General features: G+C 46.6%; 1 protein-coding gene across 2 annotated transcripts in view; it reads left to right on the top strand.

The window, feature by feature from the left end:
- Nucleotides 1-22,798, top strand: part of PPP2R5A (protein phosphatase 2 regulatory subunit B'alpha) — a 465,744-nt gene that overhangs the window by 92,499 nt on the left and 350,447 nt on the right. Inside the window, exon 2 of one of the 2 annotated variants that reach the window (XM_069233928.1) lies at nucleotides 17,915-18,084. The exons of the other annotated variant lie outside the window; for it this stretch is intronic. The gene's annotated coding sequence lies outside the window, so the exon portion shown is untranslated. The remainder of the gene's footprint in view (nucleotides 1-17,914; nucleotides 18,085-22,798) is intronic. 2 annotated transcript variants of the gene reach the window in all.

Below are 22,798 nucleotides of genomic sequence, written 5' to 3'. Positions count from 1 at the left end.
GTAGCCGTATGGTGCTCCTTATCAAGGAACCTAAGTGAGAACTCGATCCTCCGGTACAGATAGGAAAGGGGCCTACGTCCCGAGGAATGTGTCCATCTTATCCTGGAGGTTGTAAATAATTTGTTCATGGGAAGCAGCTTGGTATATTGCAGTGACCCATTCATCATGGGAAGTGGCTGTCGCTGTGCACCAGTGTCTTAGAATACACAATTTGGCCATGGCCAGTGCTGTGTGTAGTAGGCATAGCTGTGGTCGGAGAAGACCGTGATTATCGTTTGTATCATGTAACAATAAAAGGGAGGGGGTAACAGAGGGCAGCAGAGGTAGAGTTTCTCTGAGAGTGCACCCCACTGACTGCCAGAAGGTTGGATGGATGGGCAGTCGTGCAGGACGTGGAGTAGGTTGCAGTGAGGGTGGGGGCAGCGCCAGCAGGAGGCGTGAGGCAGTAATCCTGCAGACCGTAGCTTCTGGTGAGTCCAATACCAGTCATGTAGTGTCCTTAAAAGCCTGAATTTCAAGCGATGCTCCCGTGCCCCAGGGTCCCTCTCCTCAATTAGGTCAGCCCATTCCTCCATCTTGTATTCTATCTGTAGTCACGCCTGCCACTTATTTTTGAGAGAGACCAAGAGGGGGAGGGGAAACAAGTGGCGGTTCAGCAGGGTATGCATACCAGATATGACTCCTCAAAAAAGACCCCAGGTTTCTAAGTAGTGATGTACGGGGGAGTGGGAGAGCCGCCAGGGACATGCCCCCATGCGGCATCTAAGGCAGTGCTGGAGCTGCAGAAAACGCCACGAGTGATGGGCGGTTAGATCAAATTCCTCCAGACAATCCATGAACGGTTTCAGTTGGCCATTGGTTAAAAATTGATCAAGATGCAGAAGGCCTTTCGATCGCCACTCCTCAAAGTCTATAGTATTTCCCCCTATCGTGAATCCCGCATTGCCCCAAAGTGGAGCCTGGTCATGTATCAAGGGATCCACTCCCAGTAAGCGATGCACCCGCCTCCAGGAGGTCCGCATGGCTCTGATCACGGGGTTGATTGGCCGAGTTAGGGTATTCCCTGTGCAGTAGAGCACATTGAGTCCGGGTAGGGAGCGCAAGGGCATTCGTTCCACCTCCTCCCACAGCGGCGGGTCTTGGACTTCCGGAAGAAGGTAAACTAGTTTTGATAGGTGCAGCGCAAGGGCGTAATGTTTTACCAAAGAGAGACTTAGCCAACCGGACTCACGCTGGGCAAGTAATGTTGCCCTGGGTAGCTGGGGATGCATCGACCCCACCCCCCCAAACAAAGGCTAGGATGCAACGGTCCGTGTCTCTATGAAAAGTCAAGGGGATCTGCAAAGGCAACATACCAAGAACATATAAGAACCTTGGCAGGATCACCATGCGTAGTGCCTGTGCTCTCCCCCACATGGAGAGACCGAGATGTGACCATTTGTTAAAGTCCCTTTTCATGCTGGCAAGTAGCGGATCTAAGTTGTCAGCCACCATATGATCCAATCCTCTATTGATATAGATGCCCAGGTATTGGAGAAGTGACTGCTTCCACTTAACAGAGAAACCCTGTATGGTCACACTTACTATCACGGGAGATAGAGGCAGCGCTTCGCTTTTATCCCATTTTATCTTGTAATCCGAGAGGGACTCAGTCAGCTAAAATGGTTTGAAGCGCCAGCAGGGGCTTTGCTGGGTCTGAAAAAGTTAGTAAGATATCATCGGCGTACAGGTAAATGGTGGAGCTACCGCCAGGGATGGGCAGTCCGGTAATGAGGTTTGATCTTCAGATCATTGCCACTAAGGGTTCCACGGCTGATGGAAAGCGTAACGGCGATAAGGGGCAGCCCTGTCAGGTCCCCCTCCTGATGAAGACGTCAGATAGGAACCCACTGCAATTGACCTGTGCTGTCGGCGAGCCATACAACAGGTTCACCTTATTAATAAAACTGAACCTGAGTCCAAACCGTTTGAGTTTCAGAGAGGTACCACCATTCTATTCGATCAAATGCCTTCTTGGCATCTAGGGAGAGGGCAAAGGCCTCTTCCCAGGAGTCCAGTGCTATCCAGCGGGCATTAAGCAGGGTACATAGATAGTTTCTAGAAGAGCGGGTGGGGACGAAACCCATTTGCGTGTGGTGAATGAGAGATGGGATGACCTTTTTGAGGCACGCCTCTAGGATTCCTGCCAGTATTTTGACGTCTCTGTTGAGGAGGGAGATGGGGCAGTAACTGCCGCAAATGAGGAGGTCCTTCCCTGGTTTGGGTAAGACTACTATGGAAGCTTTGTTGGAGAGAGGGTGCTAGGAGCCTGATTGATCCGCCCGCAGAATGCTTCGCATAGAGAATGCTATGTCTGCTCAAAGCCATTTATAGAATTCTGCTGAAAACCGATCTTCCCCAGGGGCCTTATCATAAGGGAGTTTAGCTATTGCTTGTTCGATCTCTTCTTTACTGATATCCCCTCCAAAAGAGGGTATTACGTGCCTTCTTAAAGAAGGTGGCCAGCTTATCATGGTCTTCTACAGTTTCAGGAGTATAGAGGGTCTGATAAAAGCGACCAAACTCGTCTGATATCACCTGGGGGTGCTTGACAATAGTGCCATCAGGGCCACGTAAGGCCAGAATGGCCATCGTCTCCTCCCTTTGGCAGAGTTGAGCATCCAATAAACACCCTGCCTTATCTCCATGCTCGTAGTGACGACCTTTCAACCGATGTAACGCGTATTCTGCTTGTGAGGTGAAGAGAGCATAAAGCTCCATTTTAGCCTGCTCCAAGCGACGTCGGGTGGAAGAGGAGGGTGGCTAAGGTGTATTCGCGGGTAGTCTGGGCTATGCAGTCTTCCACAGCCTGCTGCCTGTCACGCCTCTGGGTATTGGCAATGGCAGCGTTCCTCATGAGTTGACCCCTTATTGTCAACTTCACCACAGCCCATAACAATTGCGGGGAGGAGACGGAGCCCTTGTTATTGAGTAGGTAGATAGCAACGTGGTAACAGAGTTGTTCCTTCCCCCTTGGCGTCCGGTATCAGGACGTCTGTAGACGCCATGGTTTACGTCCTGTTGATGCCAGCCCCAGCCCAAGAGCCAGCAAAACCGGGGAGTGGTCAGACAATGCGGGCGGTAAGATGTGGGACTCTCCCTGATCATATGAAGCATTCGGTGGGTGATGAGGAAATAATCCAGTCTGGATTGGGTCCCATGGACCGGTGAGACATCAGTGTATTCACGTTCTGATAGGTGGGAAAGACACAAATGATCCATCAGCCCATGATCTGAGAGGACCCGATCTGCGTTATTGTCTACATCGAGGCCGCCCATACGATCCAGGATAGGTTCCAATCCCCACCAAGTAAGTACTGGGAAGCTCCAATCTCTGTCAGCAGCCGATTTAGGGAGAGCAAGAAAAAGGCATTTGGAGCCCGTGGGGGCGTAGATAGAGCCAACACAGACTGTGGAGGTGCCCAATTTGAGCTTGGCAAGGACGTATCTTTCTTCTGGGTCAGACCACTTTTTGAGGACTCTGAACTGTAAGGATCGACGGAGGAGAATCGCTACCCCCCATTTTCTCCTGGAGCCTTGCATTTCAGAGTGCACGGACGGAGCTCCGCTGAAGAGCACTTTCCCTACCCAATCTCAGCGCAGTTTCTCCAATTCCGAGGGGGGAGAGATGTGTTTCATGTAGAAGAGCTATGTCCGCCCTCCTGGACCGCAAGTAGGATAAGACTTTTTGTCTCTTGGTGTAATGCTTCAGGCTATGAACTTTCCATGAAAGGACCATCAACTGAACCGTTGTCCCCATACTAAAGCTGAGTCTGTCCGGTCCTGGTGAACGTTTTGTCCCCTTTACTCTAGTATTCCAGAAGAAGAGGCACTATACTAGTGTGAATTCCGGGGTGAAGGGCAACAGAGGGAGAGTAGGGGGCTTTGGTGGGGACCCTCGGCCAATGAAAAGGAAAGGGGTAAGTGAGTGAGTGAGCCAGTCAAGAAGACGAGGAGGGAGAGACCGGAAAGAGTGTGTGGGGGAGGTAGGATAAGGACAGGCAAACTCAGAATGGAACAGAAGAGAGTGGATTAGAAGGCGAGAAAGGGTAGGATGGAAAATGGGGAGTAAGAGTGAATAGGTACAAGAGATAATATATATAGCTGGGGTTGAATGGGAACCGAGGTAAGCACCTTGCTACGGTGAGTCCTATTAAGCTGCGGGTTGGAACCTGTTGTCCCACACACCAGACAAGCACAAAGTGGGGAGGGGGAAGCCCTGAGGGGCCGGCGACAAACAGCCAGTGGCAGTCAGTGCAAGGTGGAATGTTTGGAACACTGCAGGGGGCACGGGTGGCACACAGTGTGTCGGGGGGCAGGAGGGGAAACTGGGAGGGAACCAGTAGTCCTGGAATGGACGGGTCTCAGAAGGTTGCGGGTATGAAGGGATGGGGCATCTATCTCGCAGGGGCCGAGAGCACCGGAGAGAAACATATGAAGTCCCTGTGTCCAGACAATTAGCCTGCATTGGGAGCACCCCCTGGGGTAGGTAAGGGCATAGCTTCAAGCTGGGGTCGACACATGGGGTGCGAAGGATGGGCCTTTTGGGGTCCCAGGGTGTAGGAAATGGGGAGGGACACACGGGGGCGCCCAGGTGCCACCCCAGAATAAGACTGGTGTATGGGGGGGTGGAATGGGGTCATGCAGACTCCAGGGGTTGGATTCCGTGGGATGTCCTCCTGTGGACTACGACCGGGGGGGAGTCACTGACAAGCATGACAGGTAGAGGAGCAGCTTCATGAATCATGGATGCAGCCAATAAAAGGGTCTATACCCAACGACATAAACCTAACAACGATTCCAAAATATCTCGGAGTGCAGTCAACAGTGAACAGCCTAACCGAGGCAATCTGTAACCAGAAATACATAAGGCATAGAACATATGCCTTTCCCACGGAGCCCTGCACAATGACATGTCTCAGCAATGACAGAATACGCCCAGTGAGTCACGTGTTGTAACAGCCCTTTACGCAGAGGTAAAAATATCAGCAGTAGTGGTAAGAGCAATAACAACACAGCCAACAACTCCAGTCATGACAGAAATAGAGATATATGGGAGAGATAGACGGGGCACTTAGCTGTCCAGTGGGTAAGTACTCGCTCCGGGCTATTGGGTGAGAGATCCTGGCTACTTCAGAAGTTTATCATTGTGGTCGATCCGTAGGAGGTGTTGGTTTCAAGGGGGATCGGGATTTGTTTCTGCCTTGATCCTGGGTGAGAACGATCACAGCCTGGAGAACATGTTCTTGGCCTTCCTGTGATTTCAGTGAGTGATCATAGGTCCTCCCCCTCTTCTGCAAAGCAGCATACTGATTAGAAGCAGAGACGGAGAGAGGTTCACCTAGGGCAAGGGAGCCTGGCCTTGGGTGAACAGGGGTATGGTCCATGGGTTGCATAGAAAGGCCTTCCAGAAAGGAACAAAGGTCCTCTGGTTTGAGGAAGTCTCTGGATTTACCATCCTGAGTGATCCACATACGAGCAGCCTCAAAAAGGCCAAATTTAATGTTCAGTGTCCTCCGCTGCGGTCGTAGGGCCAAAAATGCTGTCCGTTTCTCTAGGGAGTATGGGCCTTGAGTTCTGGCAGCAGAAATGACATGGCGGGCTTGCTCATGGCGTAAAAATCATGCGATGATGGGACATGGCCTTCCGGAGTTAGCTTTATGCAAAGGACCGATTCTGTGGGCCCTTTGAGACTCTAACGGCAGGGAGAAGGCGACGCCTGTGAGTTCGGGAAGGACTTTTTTCAAGAAAATCTTTGACAGCTGAGCCTTCCTTGTGTTCCGGTATGCCAAAAAAAAGGACATTGTCCCTCCGACTCATGTCCTCCAAATCCGTAATCTTCTCCCGAAGGAACTGCAGCTCCATGTCCTGTTCTAGCAGCGTCGCAAGGTGATCCTCAACGGTCTTGAGCCGATGGTCCAAGTCTGATACAGTAACTTGGAAACGAGCTATGTCGGCCCGTATGGTGGTGGAAGCCGTAGAGAGGTCTGAGATCTAAGAGTCCATTGCCTCCAAGCGTTGTCCTACAGCAATGATTTCCTAGAGTATAAGGATTGTCTATGGTTCCAAGTAGAACTGAGGGGGGGGGGTGCGCACAGCTGAGGCAATAGGCTGTATGAGCACACCCCCACTAGTGCGTTGGGGACTCCACACATCCCGTTACGAAGGACACCCTCCGGCGGGCTGAGTATAGCGGCCGCCCGCTCCTCGGAGCCGCAAGCCTACCTCTGCTAGCCCCCTGGGAGCTTAGGGGAGCTTCAGCTGGACCCCCGGGGGTCTGATATATGTGGGTGGGTCCGGCCCACCGATGCGCGGCCGGACGCGATCCGCCTCAGCGCCCCCCCCATGCGAGGGAGTAATCTAGGCCGCGGCTCTTTACATGTCAGAGGGCCGCGGTACTCTTGAAGCCCCTCTGCTGTCCGTGGGTGGGTAATGGGCCCCCGAGCACTCGCCGCTAGTACAGGCGAGCAGCGCACGACAGGGGAGACACCTCTGGCAAACGGCAGCCCCTCCGTGCCCCCGGGCTCAATCCGGCGCAAAGAGCTCTCAATTCAGGCGGCCATTTTTTTCCGCGGCCAGACCACCCAAGCCCCTTTTTAAGATTTTTTTTTTATTTTCAATAAAAAAGATTTCGGAAGCACAGCACAAGCGCTGTGTAGGCGAAACCTAAAAACGGATGGGGTCTTCCTGTGCAAGTAATGGAAGTTTGTTCAACCAATCAAATTGTCTTTTTTTGTAGTCAAATGGTGTTCGTGGCGTCATCGTGTACACATCGCGTCTCAGTTGTGGCTCTGCAAAATCAAATAAAAACATTTATTTCAAAGTTATGTATGTTTTAATAGTTTTTATTGTATAATAGTAATCCTCTGACTCAACAATATATTTTAAAGCTCTATTTATATACTATTTCATACTGTGAGAAATACGGTGGAGCCGCGTCTCCACTTCGACCCCAAAAATGCGTCTTGACAGGGGTTGTTTATCCATTGCGACTCCCGAAAAACCACCAGTAAAAATAAATTATTCGTACAAAATTGTGTATTCTGAAACTTTATAAATTAATCTCTTAATTTAATCCATACTTATGAAATGCTTTTTTATATATCTTTTAAGAATATAAAAAACGCAGTAGAGTAGTGACTGAAGTACTAGTATTCGCAATGGGGACACAATTCCAGTAAATAAAAAATAAAAATGTTAGGAGTATATTTCCATAAAATCTGCTTGTAAGTATTTTAGAGCCTCTACAAATGAAAAAATACAAATTCACTTAAAAAATCACAAAAGACTACACATAATAGTTTCAAAATATAAAATTAAAAAACATACAAATTAACTTAAAAAGCAAAGGTTAGAGAGATCTTATATTTAGGAAATACAAGTTAAAAGAACATAGACATTCACTAAAAAATGAATTTTTTTGTAAACATTGTAATGAGTAAGAATTTAACAAACCATAGAAATTCACTGAAAAATCAAAGGTTACAGGTACGTTCTAGTTAGGCTCACATATCATTCGTACAAAAACAAAGAAATTCAACAGTTATAGTTACCTGAGCTAACTATAACTTGCACCCCCGTAATAAGCTGCTTATGATCTCACATATTACATCACTCATGACATGGTCAGTGACATCACTGATGACATCATCCCCTAACCCAACCAATTACATATCCTGATAGTAACTCATACACCCACTCCCACACAACCACTGACATACCCATTTAAAGAGCCATACAGTCACAAACCTACCAAAGAGCCACTCACAGATTAACTTAACCCATACAGCCACTAACACAACCGCTAACTCACTTATACATCCTCTTGTGCACCTACTTACCCCTCAATACAGCTAATCACACATCTAGTCATACAGAAATACAGACACTTACACACCCACTCATACACCCGTACAGCCATTGACACACTGAATCGGTCATCCATACAGCTATCACTCATACAGCCTCTCACTCACCCATACAGTTACTCAAACATCCCCACCCACCCACTTACTCACGCACCCACTCACTTACTCATACATATACTAACACATGTACTCACTCACCTATACCGTCAATAAGACAAGCACATACTATCCATCGCAGACTAACTTACTTGCTCATAGAGCCGCTCACACAATCAATCACTCACCCATACAACCACTTACACAGTCACACACTTATCCATACAGCCTCTTGCACACACATTCATGCACCCATAAAGGCACTTATCTACCCTATCACTCAGCCACACAGACACTTGTGCAACTGCTCAATCGCACATTTAGCCACTCACGCACCCTCACGTTCACCATTTGTAGTCCCTGACACACCCACCCCGTACAGTCACTCATTCACCCTCACATTCACAATTACAGCCACACACACACTCACTCATACAGATTCTCACACAGCCTCTCACTTATATACCCACTAACACACCCACTCACTCATCCATGCAAAATCTCACACACCGCTTAATCGTGTACAGTTTCGCACATTCGCACTCCCTCTTCTATACACCACTTGCACACCCACTCGGTCACGGCACAGGAACTTACTTTAGTATACATGTTTAACACTTGGTACGTTTTAGATAACACTCATAATCATGGGTTGATGTCATTAATAATGTCATCTGAGATGTCAATGGTTATGTCATTTGAGATGTCATCACTGATGTCACTGGCCATGTCATGAGTGATGCAGTATGTGAGGTCCAGAGCAGTGCATTATGGGGGTGCAAGTTATAGTTTGCTCAGGTAACTATAACTGCTGAATATCTCTCTCTCTTATATTTTGTATATATATATATATATAAAAATATATATATATATATATATATATATATATATAAAAAAACTCACAAAACTAAAGGTTACAGGGACATTATAGTTAGGTGCTGAATTTACTTGAATAAAACCTTAGAAATTCACTAGTTATAGTTATTTCAAGTAACTATAACTCATACCTTTGCAATGCACAGTTATTTTATGAATAATTTTACAACTAATGTTAGTGATATCTATTATGTTATAAAATATGTAATGATTGCTGTGATATCTGGGGTAATTAGCAGTTCATGGCGAGGGCTTGAGTTAGTTACCTTAGGGCATGAGTTATAGTTAATTGAAATAACTATAACTGATGAATTTCTAAGTTTTTTTTATGAGTAAATTCAAAACCTAACTATAATGTCCCTGTAGCCTTTGTTTTTTCAGTGAATTTCTATGGTATTTTTAACATAATATTCATTACTATACGTTAATCCAACCACCGCCGCACATGGCCTTGTGCGCAGCAGTGGTTGGCAAGAGGGCCTGGCCTGTGGTCTAGCCTCTGGCCAACCCCTAAGACCACCGCACCCTGCCCCGTGCATGGCCTCCAGCCATGCACATTTGGGGTTGGCCGCCCTGTGGCCAATCCTGTATAACCACCCATCCCTGGGAGAGAGAGAAAGATTTGACAGAAATTGAGAGAGAGCGTTTTTTCAGGTTTGATGAATGAAATACTTAGAATGAGTTCTGTACGGACAAAGTAATTGACAAAAACATTTTTCTTCTCAAAGAGTGAGAGCATCTGAAGTGTGTAACTTAAATGCTTATAGTTGAAAAACCTAAAGCAGGAAATGACCACAGACTGAATTAGACTGGAACCCTTAACCTTCAGTGTGCATGTCTGAGACTTTAACCACCAGGCCAGAGGTGACTCCTTACTCCTTAGTATCCAGACTTTGCTATGGCATTAAACCCACAGATTTTGAGAGTAAAAATACTTTGATGTTCCATTACAAGGAATGTTTAACAGTCAAAACACTAGAAAATTAACAGACACACTGTTAAGAGATACTAGGATTTCAACCTTCAACCTACTGACGGTCAAAATGCTTTACCATTAGGCCACAAGTGACCCGGATCTGCTGTCCATCAAAACGTAAGTATAATATTTGCACCAAACATCTTGCTAGTTTGACACTTTAAAGTCGTTGTATGGAGTGACTATTACAATAACAATCTCTCTCTTTCTATTCCGTCCCATTATGGGATGTGTGTGTGTTTGTGTGTGTATGGAAAAAAAAAAACACAACACACCAACCGTGGGGAGCTTCAATGCCCTCCGCGGTACATAGCCGGCTGCCCACGCCCCCGGTCTCTACTGGCAGTCAAAATTGGCTTTAAAAAGAAGATCCCTGCTTGTGGGAGCAATATTTTCATCTGTTTCCCTGCACGAATGCTTGCATGTAGGGAAACAAATTAAAACTCTTCTTTCTGCTAGTGAGAGCTGTTTGACACCTCTCACTTGCAAATGCTTTTGCTGTGGGTAATCCCTCTGGGCCCCCGGCACCAGAGCTAAGGTGTCATGGTGTCCCTACCCTGGCCCCTGTTCTTCTGTTTTTCTTTATATTTCTTTGTGGGACTCAGCTGAGGCTGAGACCCACATCCTGGATGAATTGTTAGAAAGCCAATCAGAGCTCTGCATTTCCCTGAACCACATTTCCCTGAACGGATTTACACCAACTAACAAAAAACACTCTTTCTGATGGATACAAACTACCTGTGGATTCTTCACCTTATGAATTCACCCTTGCGCCAGCATCTGACGGCAAATCTTCCTCCCAACGCTCCACGTCGGCGAGGAGGTCACAATTGCACGTCTCCACGCGACTCCGTCTGACATCACCGTGCAAATAAGAGTTCCTCGGTGGATTGTCACCCATTTTTTACGTGTCTTTGAGGTGAACAGGTGAGAACCGAGACAAAGATGCATGTGACGCCACCATTGGCACCGGCTGACGGGGTGATGATATCCAGTACCCTCAGCCGGATAGAACGGCATAAACGGCACCACCTTGTCCGGAGCCGGGGAACCCAAAGAAAAAGCCAATGGACTCATGGGACCAGCCGGTGCACCAGCTGGGGGCATGGCGTTGAACATAGTAAACATGGCATGCAGAAATGCCACCGGATCCACTCCCGGAGCCGGGAAGGAAGGATACCACTGGTCTTGTTGCACCTGTACTTGCTGACCATCTGACTCATGAGCAGCATGTGAAAACTGAGGACTGTCCTGAGGTGCCACAACCTCAAAGACGGACGGCGCCGGAGAAGCCTCGGGACTCTGGGGTTACGGAGTCATCATCGGACTCACCTCCAACGTCGCGGGCAAGATGGAGACCTTGACCTGCTCCGAGCCGAACGATGCCAAGAGTGATGATGGTGCCGTTTCTTATGCTTCTTCGAAGAAGCGTGGGAAGAGGATCTTCTATGACTCCTATGACCCTTCTATGTTTTTGCCAAAAAAGAGTTTGGCCTCCCTTTCCTTTAAAGCCTTAGTATTCATGCTCTGGCAAAACGCACACTCCTCAACGTAATGCTCAGAGCTAAGGCACCAAAGACAATCGTCATGAGGGTCAGTGACCGACATGCGACCGCCACACTCTCTGCAAGGCTTGAAACCGGACTTCCTCAGGGGAGACATTGTAACTACAAAGCTGCAACTTGGGCGTCCCTCCATACCTTTGCAAAGCATTACTGCATGGACTCTGAGGTTCGGAGGGACGGCCCTTTTGCACGATCTGTCTTACAGGATTTCTTGGTGTAATCAGACAGGAACCTACCTCCGAGTGCGGTACTGCTTTGGGACTCTATTCATAAGGTGAGGAATCCACAGGTAGTTTGTATCCATCAGAAGAACAAGTTACTTACCTTCGGTAATGCTTTTTCTGGTGGATACAATAGCTACCAGTGGATTCCTCACAGTCCCACCCGCCTCCCTGTTGCCGGTCTGATTGCACTTTGATTCGGGGTTGTATAAATGTATGTATATATTGATACTTTTTCTGTGTGTGTGTATTTATATATATATGTTCGATGGCATGTGTAGCTGCAGATACACATGCTGTGCACATCCCGCCATCTGGTGTTGGGCTCGGAGTGTTACAAGTTGTTTTTCTTCGAAGAAGTCTTTTCGAGTCACGAGACCGAGGGACTCCTCCCATTTCGACTCCATTGCGCATGGGCGTCGACTCCATCTTAGATTGTTTTTTTTCCGCCATCGGGTTCGGACGTGTTCCTTTTCGCTCCGAGTTTCGGGTCGGAAAGTTAGTTAGAATCTCAGAAAAATCGTTGGTATTGTTTGCGTTCGGTATCGGGTTAGTTACAACAGATCGACACCGAATTAAGAAGAGCTCCGGTGGCCCTTCTGGTTTTTTTCCGATCCCCGTCGGGGCCTGGTCGGCCCGGCCACGTGTCTCTTCAAGGCTGATGGAACGGACCCCATTCCGCTTCTGTCCAAAATGCCATAACAAGTATCCATATACAGATCAACACCTGGTCTGTAACTTGTGTTTGTCACCAGAACACAAGGAGGATACTTGTGAGGCCTGTCGAGCGTTTCGGTCCAGGAAGACACTCAGGGACCGAAGAGCAAGAAGACTGCAAATGGTGTCGGTGCCGACAGGACAAGGGCGTTTCGAGGAGGAGGAAGAAACATTCTCCACCCAGGAATCGGACTCGGAGGAGATCGATCCCGAAGAAACGCCGAAAACCGTGAGTAAGACGTCGAAGCAAAGAACTCACGAGAAGACCGCTAAAGCCCAGGGGACGCCACCGCCAACAGGCCATGGCTTAACCTGAAAAATAGGTGACCGTTCATCGGCACCGAAAAAGGGCGAGCTGGTGTCGAAGTCATCCGACCCCGGTCGAGATACCGGCACACAGCAATCTCGGGCCCGAGATAGTGGCTCCGAGAAGATTCGGCATCAAGACAGCGGCACCGAAATGGGTTGGCACCAAGATGGCACGACGCCGAAAGTAAAGAAGGTTTCGTCCGAGCCGAAAAAAGCAGCCGAAAAGGTTTCGGTACCGAAACATCCGGCCTCGGAACCGAAAATAAGTTCCTATTCAGAGGAACAAGGACTGTCCTCACAAATGAAGACACACAGATTTGAACAAGAATTAGAGACAATAGAGCCAGATCACACACAAAGGCGGCTCTTTATTCAAAAAGATACGGGGAAGATCAGCACTCTTCCTCCAATCAAAATGAAACGTAAACTTGCCTTCCAAGACAAGGACATACAGCCACACGCAAAGGTGGCTAAACAAGTAACACCACCACCATCCCCACATCACTCTCCGCAACCACCACCTGTAGCCACTCCAGCAATGATGCAATCCCCAACTCCTACGGGAATGAGTCAAGATGACCCTGACGCATGGGACCTTTATGACGCACCAGTGTCAGATAATAGCCCTGAATGCTATCCAGCAAGACCATCGCCACCAGAGGATAGTACAGGCTACGCTCAAGTGGTATTGAGAGCTGCGGCATTTCACAGTGTCAGCCTTCATTCAGAACCCATTGAAGACGACTTTCTTTTTAATACACTGTCGTCTACACACAGTCAATATCAGAGTCTTCCGATGTTACCCGGAATGCTCAAACACTCCAAACAAGTGTTTGAGGAGCCTGTCAAAGGGAGAGCCATTACTCCAAGAGTAGATAAAAAATATATACCGCCACCAACAGACCCAGTGTACATCACACAACAGCTAACACCAGACTCTGTTGTAGTGGGAGCAGCGCGCAAAAGAGCCAACTCACATACTTCAGGAGATGCACCACCTCCAGATAAAGAAAGTAGAAAATTCGATGCAGCAGGCAAAAGGGTGGCGGCACAGGCAGCAAACCAGTGGCGCATTGCAAATTTGCAAGCTTTGTTAGCCAGATATGATGGGGCCCATTGGGATGAGATGCAACACTTTATTGAACATTTACCAAAAGAGTTCCAAAAAAGAGCGCAGCAAGTGGTAGAAGAGGGACAGAGTATCTCTAATAATCAGATACGGTCAGCAATGGATGCTGCAGACACAGCTGCTAGAACTGTCAACACAGCAGTAACAATAAGGAGACATGCATGGCTGCGTACATCAGGATTTAAACCAGAGATACAGCAAGCTGTGCTGAATATGCCATTCAACGGACAGCAGTTGTTTGGGTCGGAGGTGGACACTGCGATAGAAAAACTTAAGAAGGACACTGAGACGGCCAAAGCCATGGGTGCACTCTACTCCCCGCAGAGCAGAGGCACATTTCGAAAGATACAATTTCGAGTGGGGTTTCGAGGGCAGACCACAGAAGCCACAACCTCACAAACAAAGCCCACTTACCAGAGCCAGTATCAGCGGGGAGGTTTTCGGGGACAATATAGAGGAGGACAATTTAAAAAAAATAGAGGAAAGTTCCAAAGTCCCAAAACTCCTCCAAACAAACAGTGACTTCAAGGTCACAAATCCCCAACACATAACACCTGTGGGGGGGGGGGAAGACTAACCAAGTTTTACCCACATTGGGAGGAAATAACAACAGACACTTGGGTCTTAGCAATTATCCAGCATGGTTATTGCATAGATTTTCTCAAATTCCCGCCAAACGTCCCACCGAAAACACACAGTATGTCAAAACAACATATAGATCTTCTAGGACTAGAAGTTCAGGCATTGCTACAGAAAGAAGCAATAGAATTAGTACCAAGACAACAATTAAACACAGGAGTTTACTCACTGTACTTTCTGATACCCAAAAAAGACAAGAGTCTCAGACCTATACTAGATCTCAGAACATTAAATACCTACATCAAATCAGACCACTTTCACATGGTTACTTTACAAGACGTAATCCCACTGCTCAAACAACAAGACTACATGACAACACTAGACTTAAAGGATGCATATTTCCATATACCAATACATCCTTCACACAGAAAGTACCTACGGTTTGTATTCCAAGGGATACATTACCAATTCAAAGTGTTGCCATTCGGAATAACAACTGCGCCAAGAGTTTTTACAAAATGCCTGGCAGTGGTAGCTGCACATATCAGAAGGCAGCAAATACATGTGTTCCCGTACCTGGACGATTGGTTAATCAAAACCAACACGCTAAGACGGTGTTCACAACACACAAAATATGTCATAAAAATCCTACACAAACTAGGTTTCTCAATCAACTACGCAAAGTCACACCTTCTGCCGTGTCAAACACAGCAATACTTAGGAGCGACAATCAACACAGCAAAAAAGGGATTGCCACTCCAAGTCCACAAAGAGTTCAAACATTTCACAATGTAATACAGGCCATGTATCCAAAACAAAGGATACAAGTCAAAATGGTAATGAAACTACTAGGCATGATGTCTTCATGCATAGCCATTGTCCCAAATGCGAGGTTGCACATGCGGCCCTTACAACAGTGCCTAGCATCACAATGGTCACAAGCACAGGGTCAGCTTCTAGATCTGGTGTTGATAGACCGCCAAACATACATCTCGCTTCAATGGTGGAACAGTATAAATTTAAACCAAGGGCGGCCTTTCCAAGACCCAGTGCCACAATACGTGGTAACGACAGATGCTTCCATGACAGGGTGTGGAGCACACCTCCTCAATCAACACAGCATCCAAGGACAATGGGACATACAGCAAAGACAGTTTCACATAAATCACTTAGAACTGTTAGCGGTATTTCTAGCGCTGAAAGCATTTCAACCCATAATAACCCACAAATACATTCTTGTCAAAACAGACAACATGACAACAATGTATTACCTAAACAAACAGGGAGGGACACACTCGACACAGTTGTGTCTCCTGACACAGAAAATATGGCATTGGGCGATTCACAACCACATTCGCCTAATAGCACAATTTATTCCAGGAATTCAGAATCAGTTAGCAGACCATCTCTCTCGGGATCACCAACAGATCCACGAATGGGAGATTCACCCCCAAATACTGAACACTTACTTCCAAATTTGGGGAACACCACAAATAGATCTATTTGCAACAAAGGAAAACTCAAAATGCCAAAACTTCGCATCCAGGTACCCACAACATCAGTCTCAGGGCAATGCGCTATGGATGAACTGGTCAGGGATATTTGCGTACACTTTTCCCCCTCTCCCACTCCTTCCATATCTAGTAAACAAGTTGAGTCAAAACAAACTCAAACTCATACTAATAGCACCAACATGGGCAAGACAACCTTGGTACACAACACTACTAGACCTTTCAGTAGTACCTCATGTCAAACTACCAAACAGACCAGATCTGTTAACACAACACAAACAACAGATCAGACATCCAAATCCAGCATCGCTGAATCTAGCAATTTGGCTCCTGAAATCCTAGAATTCGGACACTTAGACCTCACACAAGAATGTATGGAGGTCATAAGACAAGCTAGAAAGCCTACCACTAGACACTGCTATGCAAATAAGTGGAAAAGATTTGTTTATTACTGCCATAATAATCAAATTCAACCCTTACACGCATCTGCAAAAGATATAGTAGGATACTTACTACATTTGCAAAAGTCAAAACTAGCTTTCTCTTCCATAAAGATACATCTTACTGCAATTTCAGCTTACCTGCAAATTACGCACTCAAGTTCATTATTTAGGATACCAGTCATAAAAGCATTTATGGAAGGCCTAAAGAGAATTATACCACCAAGAACACCACCAGTTCCTTCATGGAACCTCAACATTGTCTTAACACGACTCATGGGTCCGCCTTTTGAGCCCATGCACTCTTGTGAAATGCAATACTTAACGTGGAAAGTTGCATTTTTGATTGCCATCACATCTCTAAGAAGGGTGAGTGAAATTCAAGCATTTACCATACAAGAACCATTTATTCAAATACACAAGAATAAAGTAGTTCTACGGACAAATCCAAAATTTTTACCAAAAGTTATCTCACCATTCCACTTGAATCAAACGGTAGAATTACCAGTGTTCTTCCCACAGCCAGATTCTGTAGCTGAAAGAGCACTACATACATTAGACATCAAAAGAGCGCTAATGTACTACATTGACAGAACAAAACTAATTCGAAAAACAAAACAACTATTTATTGCCTTTCAAAAGCCTCATACAGGAAATCCAATTTCAAAACAAGGCATTGCTAGATGGTTAGTTAAGTGTATTCAAACCTGCTATCTTAAAGCAAAGAGAGAGCTGCCTATTACACCAAAGGCACACTCAACCAGAAAGAAAGGTGCTACCATGGCCTTTCTAGGAAATATTCCAATGAACGAAATATGTAAGGCAGCAACATGGTCTACGCCTCATACATTTACCAAACCCTACTGTGTAGATGTGTTAACTGCACAACAAGCCACAGTAGGTCAAGCTGTACTACGAACATTGTTTCAAACAACTTCAACTCCTACAGGCTGAACCACCGCTTTTGGGGAGATAACTGCTTACTAGTCTATGCACAGCATGTGTATCTACAGCTACACATGCCATCGAACGGAAAATGTCACTTACCCAGTGTCCATCTGTTCGTGGCATTAGTCGCTGCAGATTCACATGCGCCCACCCGCCTCCCCGGGAGCCTGTAGCCGTTTAGAAGTTGATCTTGATCATTTGTAAATTTGTAAATATATTACTTTAAACTTCATTATGTACATACATATTCACTCCATTGCATGGGCACTATTACTAGCATACACAACTCCTACCGCACCCTCTGCGGGGAAAACAATCTAAGATGGAGTCGACGCCCATGCGCAATGGAGTCGAAATGGGAGGAGTCCCTCGGTCTCGTGACTCGAAAAGACTTCTTCGAATGTGAATCTGCAGCGACTAATGCCACGAACAGATGTACACTGGGTAAGTGACATTTTCCATATATATGTGTGTGTGTGTATATATATATATATATATATATATATATATATATATATATATATACACACACATACATACATACATGATGGTTTTAATTATGTTGCATCATGAAGGCTTTATGTATATTTGTAATTATTGGAGTCATTCTGGACTCTTTTCTCACCTGTTCACCTCAAAGGCACGTAAAAAATGGGTGAAACTGACGTCAGCACGCCGGCGAGGACCTCTTATTGGCATGGTGATGGCAGACGGAGTAGCGTGGAGCCGTGCAATTGTGACGTCCTCGTCGTTGTGGAGAGCTGGGAGAAGATTTTCCGTCGGATGCTGGCACAAGGGTGAATTCATAAGGTGAGGAATCCACAGGTAGCTATTGTATCCTCGAGAAAAAGCGTTACAGAAGGTAAGTAACTTGTTATTCCAGAACAGAACCAGAATGAGGCAAGTCTTAACATTTTGGTCACCAGATCAATCTTAGTAATTTACCCAGATGTTATAAATGTTATGAGAAGGGTAATGGCTTATAGAGCAAAGGGTGGAGGGTGACAAAGATTTGGATTTGAGTAGAGGAACAGAAACTAAGCACGTTTGGGACACATTGGATATGAGTGTGGCAAGATAGAAGGTGTGAGTGCGGTGAGACTGTGATGGTCATCAAGCTTATGATAACCGCACCCCTCCATCTGTGGGTGTAATGTAAATGGGTTTTAATATACAAGGTAGGGATAGCCATCTCAAATCATTTATTTTTTATTTTTTAAACTCTTTATTAAACAGCGCTTAGTATACAGTGGATACAGTAGGTAAGTTGCAGCAATCTTGTATACATTTTAACCTGAACATATTATGCAGGAGTAAGCAGGGGCAGTTCCTCCCCCTACTCTTTCTCACCCCCCGTTGACAGTGCAGCAACCATACAAAATAAAATGGTAATGAAGAGATTTCATTTCATTTTTCATTTAAGCCGAGCCGAGTGGCAGCGCTGGGCAGGGTCATAGCTGCTGAATGACAGCACTGTTTTTGGCTGTTCCACTTTAAAATGCTCGTCACTTTGGCCGGTTGTCTTGCCAACGGCCAGCCTGACATGCGCATTTAAACCTATCCACTCAGCTGGCTTGGACAGCTGAGTGGAAAGTAGGCATAACATGTTGGTCCTTTCCTCCTTTACCAGGACACAGCTGTTCCACCCTTCATTCTGCACCTGTGTCTACATCATGTGCATCGTCATGCTGTTCCTAGGGTGGGTCTCATCCCTTTCAGTATCTCTCATAAATAGAACAGATGGCTGGCTCAGTGTCCCCCCCCCTTCCCCTACTCAGAGAATGTGCTTCATCCGTCTACACTTTGAACAGGGATTCCCAGTCCTATGCACTTCTCCACACACTGACAGAGCCCCTTGAAGGCTGCTTGTTTCTACGTCATCGCAGATGCTGCTGACTGTACATGCTCTCCACTACTACCCACACTCCGACTGTCTCGGCAGGCACTTTTCTGTAAAGCGTGTCCATACCTTCATTGAGTAATCCCTCTCCCTCTTGCCAAGGCCTTTGAGGACACAGTACTGCATAGCGCATCTCTGTGAATTACAAATACTGCTTGCTTTCCTGGGTGGAAGAAAGTGGTTTAACCGTCCGACTGGCGCTGGCCTAGGTGAGGTCTGTAGTCTGGTAGGGATTAGTGCTTGGTGCAGGGTGGCCTGAAGGTTACTGATGAGGCCAGGCTGATGCTGTCTCTGGCTTCTTCACTCCCTTGTGCAACTGGACGTGTGCCACTAATTAAAGTATCAGTAGATTGACTGGCAGGCCTGGGAGTCTGAAAGGATAGTGGAGTTGGGGGTAATGTCAGTGGGTTTACTGACGGCCCTGGGAGTCTGATAGGATAGGGGAGCTGAGGCAATGTTAGTAGACTTACAGGGAGACCTGGCAGTCTGAAAGGAAGTGGAGCTGTGGAGTGAGGGTAGATTTACTGGCAGACCTGGGGGTGTTAAGGGGTGGACTGGGAGCCTGAAAGGACAGTTGAGCTGAGGCAGTGCCTGTAGGCTTATTGGCAGGCTTGAGAGTCTGAAAATAAATTTTCACAATTGCTTTATTAACCTTGCTTTCTCAAATATGCTTTAAAATGCACCATTTGCCCACCCTTTTTTAAAAGTTTCCTTGTCATAAACCCCCTCTTATGAAGGTCGGGCTCGCTCACTCACCAGCAGGCACTCACCCTGAACTTTTGCACCCCATCACTTTTAAATGTTACCCGTGGCCACTGGAGTAAGTATGCATATACATTGGTACATTTAAAATGGAACCTATTTGGATGTATATAGCGTCAGTCCACAATGATAACGCATCACTATGCAGCAACCCCCTCTCCACCCCATCTGTTCTCCCCCGCCTCCCTCCCACCTTGCGCTCTACTACCCTGCTCAGCACCCATTAAAGAAACTCCAGGGACCCTGTACCTTTTCCTACTTCCTAGGAGTCATCGCAATATATGAGCATCAACTTATTCTTCAGCCATGTTGCTGTTAGAAGTGACGTATTCAGTTTACAATATTGTGATTAGATCTTGGTTTGATGGCATTGCTTTACGGACAGTGTGAGAATTAATAAGCATACAAGTGACAGAAAACCCTGACTTGAACACAGTGAAAATGTGTTTTGTGCACTTTAAAGTACGCAGAGAAGTTTGGGTGATGATATCTTTCTAGCTGCATTGCGATGTAGATGGGAATAAATTCTCTACTATGAAGTATAGGTCATGTTGGGAGGATATGTGCAATGAGGGCCGAGATTTTGGTCAGAAGACAGACATTCTTGGCTTTGAAACGCTGCATGTGCGGTCCTACTTGCAGTCCCCTTAAATTTAGATGAATGGATGCTTGCATACATGCCCTCACAAAAATGGCCGCACCTCTAGCAAAAATGATGTAAGGTCCTTTCATACCATTAGAATTGCATGTGTGCGCCCCTTAAACTTGAAGCTTAGGCAGCTAGATCAATAAACACAATGCACAATGGAATTCTCCAACCCTTCAGCCATAGACAACACCAGCCATCCCTCGCAATAACTCTGCAACATCCCCCTCAAACTATTTCCAGTGCAAGATCGCCACCATTTACAACAACTTTGACCCCCCCAACCCACAGACCTCAACTGTCTCGAGCAACCAGCGCACACCATCCGAACAATCACTGCTTGATCACTGCTTACCACACCAATCACCACGCCCATCATGTCTCTGTCCACTCTGGTGCACCCTAGCAACCCATGCCCCCACCACATTTTCAACCTATGACCCAGCCACATCAGCACTGAACTTACCAGCATCCTCAACACCTTCATCACCACAGTGGTCTTCCCGGACAGATAGAAAAGTGCAGAGATCAGACCCCTCCTAAAGAAACCCGCCGCAGACCCCCAGTGAAGTCAAAAATTGCTGACCAAACTCGCCGCTTCCTTATCCTGCCATCGTACTCGAGAAGGCCATCCATCCGCCAACAGCTCACGGACTACCTGGAACACAACAACCTGCTTGACATCTCCCAATCAGGTTTTCGAGCCAACCACAGCACGGAGACCGCACTGATTGCAGCCACAAGTGACGTCAGAACACTCCTTGATTGCGGGAAAACTGCCGCTCTGATCCTCCTCGACCTCTCTGCAGCATTCAACACAGTTTCCCACCACACTCTCATTAACAGCATCTATAGCATTGGGATACAAGAGGATATACTCAAATGGATCACCTTCTCCCCTCACAGGCTGCACCCAGAACACCCAAGAACATCATACGCTGTGTACCCTAAGGATCATTCCTCAGCCCAATTCTGTCCGACACCTATATGACCCCTGCTCGCGGACATCGTCAGATCTTACGGTCTCAACATCATACCCTACGCAGTTAACACCCAGCTCATTCTCACTCACCGAAGACCTCCCCAGAGCACCAGAACAAACGTCTGTGACACCATGAACAACATAGCCAACAGAATGAGTGCCAACTGCCCCAAACTAAACTCTGACAAAACAAAAGTACTGATTGTTGGGAGAAACCTATCCATTTGGGACCTCAGCTAGGGGCCATCTGAACTCGGAACCTCCCCCTCGCCACCAGACCACACATGCAACCTTGGCATTATTCTCTAAGGAAACCTGACCATGAAACAGGAAATCAACGCAATCGCCTCCTCCTCCTTCTGCTTCCACATGCTTGGCATGCTCCACAGACTCTTCAGATGGATCTCAGTCAACACCAGAAAGACCATCAACCAGGCCCTCATCACTAGCCGCCTCGACTATGAGGGCTCACTCTACGCCAGCATCTCCACCCACCTCTTCAGAAGACTCCAGACCATACAGAACGCCGCAGCCAGACTCATTCTGGACCTCCCCAAACGGACTCACATCACCCCCATCCTCTGAAACCTTCACTGGCTCCCCATCCAGAAGAGATGCCAGTTCAAGATCTCACGCATTCCTACAAAGCCCAACACAGTCAATGACCAACTTACATCAGGTGGCCGTTTCTCCTCCTACATCGCCGCCAAGACTATGAACGACCTGCCCCTCCACCTTCGAACAGCACCCTCCCTTGCATCCTTCTGAAAGAAACTCAAGACATTGCTCTTCGGCGTAGGCCTCCCACCACAGCGACCAGATACCCCCTAGGGGTGATAGTGCAGAGCTTTACAAATGCTGATTGATTGATTGAAGGACACCTGGAAATTCTTTTTTAAAGCTAGATGTACCTTTTATTCGTTTCAGAATAAATCCAGTTTTAGTTTTTGTCTACAAAATGTTAAATCGTGTTAACCAAGAAATGCATCAGAGAACATGCTGCTTTCAGAAAAGTTTGATTATCCATGACCAAACCATCAACTAGCATTTTTTTATTTCTGCTTTCCTATTTGAAACAAAAACCTGGCTTACTGTCCTTCGGAAGAAGCTTACAAACGTTCATGTTCTGTAGACCTGTAAATTAAGATCTGTCTAGAACGGTTCATTGACAACCACTGCAGAATTGAACCCTCAAGCTTCCTCTCGCTTTTTGTTTAACTCACCGTCATGTACC

The sequence above is a fragment of the Pleurodeles waltl genome, chromosome 5, assembly GCF_031143425.1.
Source record: "Pleurodeles waltl isolate 20211129_DDA chromosome 5, aPleWal1.hap1.20221129, whole genome shotgun sequence".
Classification (NCBI taxonomy): Eukaryota; Metazoa; Chordata; class Amphibia; order Caudata; family Salamandridae; genus Pleurodeles; species Pleurodeles waltl.
This window is presented reverse-complemented; position numbering and strand designations above follow the sequence as displayed.